Raw genomic sequence first — 4,679 nt, 5'->3', positions numbered from 1 at the left:
TTTCGATTCTAGTAGCTTGCCTTTAGACAGTAGCTCTTTCATGCCATTCTGACTCAAATGGCCAAGCCTACAATGCCACAAATCTATTGTACTCTCTCCAACGGTAGTAGCAATAGTATTATTCAAACTAGTAGTCATATACAAAGTACCAGTTTTCTTATCTCGAGCCAGTACCAATGCCCTTTTGATGACCTTTCAGGTGCTATCTGAGAATACTACTGAATGACCACAATCATCAAACTGCCCAATAGAGATGAAGTTCTTCTTCAACTCAGGAATGTGTCTGACCTTCTACAAGGTCCACTTGTTCTCATTAGGGAGTGCAATATCAATGTCTCACATTCTCACCACGTTCAATGTCTCTCTATCAGCTAGGTACACATTCCAAAAATACCAGCAATATAGTTCTGCATTATCTCCCGATAGGAAGATGTGTGGAAGGAAGCCCCTGAATCCAGTATCCAGTCATCAACTAAACTATGAACTGCAAGTAATAGTGCATCATATACTTCTTCAGTTACCACATTAGCACTATCTGTAATACCCGAGTCCTACTACATAGGTCCTTACGTCATTTTATTAATTCTTTAAGTTAAATATTTTGAGATAAAGATTTTTATTACTTCCAATTATTTTATTTTAAGATGAGTATGTTTTATTTTAAAATATGGTTTATTAAAATAAATCAAGGGTATTATTTTTAAGACTTTAAAATATTTTTCCTTAAGTCCTTCACTTTTATTTATTTAGAAAATGGCCCAATTAATCTCTACCATTGGATTGGTAGGTAAAAAGCATTCTTGAGGTGGATTCATCTCCACCATCCATCTTCTAAGCTTAGATGATAAGCTTTGACCAAGGCAAAAGTTTTTCCCCCACCCTTTCACCCGTATAAGGCTTCTAAGGAAAGCCATTAAGCCTTGAGTTTTGCTACACAACCTCCACCACACTCCACACTCCACATTTTTTTAAATTTTTTAAATTTTTAATATTTTTTTTAAATTTTTTTTTGAGTTTATTCTTTTTAAATTATTTTAAATTTTTTATTCATTATTTATATAATAAATATTTAATAAAAGAAAAAAATAATAAAAATTAAAAATAATGTGGAGTGTGGAGGTTGTATGAATAGTAGGAAGTTGAATAGATTTTTTGTTAAGCCTTTGACCCACAAGCTTCCTAAAGAAGTTATTGCATCCATCGTCCAAGTCAACAAAGAGAAAAGAAAAATAAATAAAAATTAATTCTAAGCAATTTCCCCACCAACCCGTTGGTCAAGGCTACGCAAAAAGACAAAATCAATTTCCTTAGTCCCTTTACCGTAGCTTCCTCAATAAGCCAATTAAAGTCCCTCTTTCTTCCCTTACCCGATGGCCTCCCAGAGAAGGAACAAATTCTTTTCTCTCTTTGTCACCCATCGGCTTCTAGAACAAGGAAAGGAAGAAAATACTTCCAGCCCTCACCGTGCAACAAACCTTTCTCTCCCATTCCATTTCTCTTTCAATCTCAAGCCAAGCTTCCAAGTTTCTTCCTTTTCAAGAGGGAAATAGTAAGGTAAGAGCATCCTCAACCCTCTTCCTTAGTATTTCGAAACCTAGCCATAGTTTAATCAAGTGGGTTTCTATTGATCGATTATTGATGTTCGGTTTTGGACTTCCAGCCAAAGGTTTCGTATATCCTCTGTTTTCCTAAGCTGAATCTATCTCCATTCTCCTCATTTTCATGTTTCGGAAGGTTTTCACCAAAGGTAAAACTCTAAACTCGACCCACTCGGTTTTGTTGATGTTGGGAGACCTATTTAGTTGTCTTAACTTGAATCTTGATCTTTAGTTGTTGTCTATGTGTTGGCAAACATCAATGCTCTGTTCTTTTGGCAAAGCCGAGCATATTGAAGCTGTTATGCTGTATATTTTCTACCTTTCGAAAATACATATTTTTTCTATTTGACTTGGAAGATTAATTGATATGTTGTGTATATATATATATATATATATGAAGAAACTGTGTGTGTTCATGCCCTGTTGGAGTGTTCCAGCTGTGTGTTTCTTATTATTGGGATGACATAATTTCTGGTTTAAGCTTATTAGTCACAAGTCCTGTTTTGGTATGGGATAAGTCCTGTTTTGGTGTTAAAAGTCATGTCTTTAGGTGTTAAAAATTATGGAGTTAAAGTTTATAGTTTAGACATGTTTTCCTAAGATTTTTGGCCTAAGTAAGCCACCAAGACTTTTAAATTAAATTGGTAAGCTTACCTTAAAAGTTTTAAACATGCCAAGAGTTTGTATCTCCTTATTAATATGGTTTTCAGAATTTATATATATATATATATATATATATATGAGGCTTTCTTGAGTTCTACGTCTCTTGTACTAGTTAATTGTATGATTGATATTTGATTAAGTAAGGGATGTTTAAGACCATGAAAACATTGAGACTTGCTAGCTGTCCATGCATTACAGAAACTAGAAAACAGGTTCTGTTTTGGAAGCCTAAACCAGTCACTTTACCTTTGCTGAACTTTACCCCTTCTTGTTTAATCAAAGATAAACTTTAGCATGAAAAACCATTGGAGAATGAGTGACAAAACCAACCCTCTTATGAGCATTACCTCTTGTGGGATCTATCTTCCATATGATGATGCAAAACTGTCAAAATGCCCTCCTTTATGAAAATTCCAGATTTATAGCACCTCTTCATTTTAACTTGTGATTTCCATCTATTGCCATTATAGAAAACAATAGCCTTTAAGAAATGGACAGCAAGCAAGCCTCATACTCTCATAGGTACTTAAATATTGTAATGAAGATACTAAGAGTTGACTTAGTGCCATGTATGTAGCTAAATAGGTTAAGGAAGACGTCTTAATTCCACTTGGAATTTAAGTGAGCACGTATGGGTATTAGATAGTCAAGTCTTAAGTGAAATGAATATTAATATGTTTATTTCATTTCATTGAATAGGAGTTTATTTTCAAGATTCAAGGAACTTACTTGTAAAGCCATGAGGTAAGTAGCTATGACCATGCTCCTTAGACACAAAGCTCTTTTATGAAAAAGTCTCTCTCTCTCTCTTTCCAAATGTTTCTCTTATGAAAGAATAGATGCATGTATAGTATGTATAAGCCTTTCTTGGTAACCCCTGTTAAGTACCTTGTTAATTACCATTGTGTGTATGTAAGGTAATGCATCATGAGATTTTATGCATGCTCTCTCAAATAATTATGCCGTACCTATATGTATCATGACATGAAACATTCCTTTCAAAGAAACGCATATGCATTGGCACGAAATGAAGATGATGAAAATGTTACTTTTTCTAAAGAAAGGAAAGGAAAAGGAATGAAAGCATGGATGTATGAATGTACGTAATGGCCACATGTATGAAAACGGTACCAAATGAATGGGCAGATTGCAATGCCGGGTAAGTAGTACTGGAAGTGCACCCAGTGCTGCCCCTTCATGAAAGGGAGTCCCAACCTGCGGTCGCGGGCGGGAATCCAGGTCCAAAAGACCGCTAACCCCAACACACAGGGCGTAATAGTGTGTACTGGTCCAAGAAAGTGAAACGTAAAGTAAAGTCATTTCTAAGTAATGTTATGCATGAAAGCAAGTAATGTTTATGCATGAAAAGAATAGTTAAGCATGAAAGTACTGTTATGCATGAAAGTTAAGCATGAAAGTACAGTTAAGCATGAAAAGTACAGTTACTCTTAAATTATTACGCATGAAAGCATTGTCAAGAATTAGCAAATGTTTATGTATGCATGTTTTCAAAAGAAAAGATTATGTGATTAATAAGTTAACAGCATGGTGTACTGCTTACTGAGTATTAGACTCACTTTGTGTTTATGTTTTAAACGTCCAGGTATGAATGATGAGGCTGTGGAGCTAGGCACTGCTGAGGAGGGAAGGGCTGATGCTTAGTATTCCCTGTCGGTTCGGTTTAACGATGATGGTTATATTTTATGTTTTATGATGGGTCCCATGTTGGGACGTTTTGTTGGTCGACTTTAAGACAATATGTCTTTGGCATGATGTAGATATTGTGGTAGTATGATGGTAATAGTGTAACTTCTATAGTGGGGTGATGGTAACCCCACATAAGAAGGTTAAACGTATTTTGGATTATGTTGTAGGGACGGAGTCCCCTTTTTATTGGAACTAGTGATGTTTTAAATGAATGAATGGTGGACTCTAAGAGTCCTTTGGGAAATATGTTGAACGGATTGTCTATCAGGTGCTTACTTTTAAATTAGAAACGTAGTGTACATGCAGGACATGTTCACGCCCATCCCTTTACCCTCGTAGAAAATAAAATAAAAAAAAAATACATACTAATATTAATAAGAAGAAAGAACAGGTCACGTGTCTCGACCACGTCCCAGTCATAGGACTTGGGGCGAGGTTGTGACACTATCATTCTCTGTCTTCTTCGGGTTTCTACAGTTATTCTTTATGTGACATGCCTTGCCACAATTCTATTAAGTTGCATACTGCCCAGACCTTGACTTGTTGTTGCCCCTATTCTTGGATTTTGATCTGCCTTTGTTTGAGTTATTGTCTTGTGGTCTCTCCCAAGAATCAACATTCAGTGTTGAACTCGAACCCAAGGTCTCGCTTGAATCCTTCTTGCTCACCTCCTCAGCCAAAATCAAATCAATGATAGTCATTCTCATGGCT

General features: G+C 35.8%; 1 long non-coding RNA gene across 1 annotated transcript; it reads left to right on the top strand.

The window, feature by feature from the left end:
• The first annotated feature begins 1,350 nt into the window (after positions 1-1,350).
• On the top strand, positions 1,351-4,214 carry LOC109006052. Its single transcript, XR_001998573.2, has 4 exons — positions 1,351-1,554; positions 1,661-1,747; positions 2,961-3,005; positions 3,865-4,214. It is a non-coding gene; the product is annotated as an uncharacterized LOC109006052 (long non-coding RNA).
• Positions 4,215-4,679: the final 465 nt, after the last annotated feature.

Source organism: Juglans regia, chromosome 13 (genome assembly GCF_001411555.2).
Source record: "Juglans regia cultivar Chandler chromosome 13, Walnut 2.0, whole genome shotgun sequence".
Lineage (NCBI taxonomy): Eukaryota > Viridiplantae > Streptophyta > Magnoliopsida > Fagales > Juglandaceae > Juglans > Juglans regia.
The sequence above is the reverse complement of the archived record's forward strand: the minus strand, read 5'-3'. Positions and strand labels throughout refer to the sequence as shown.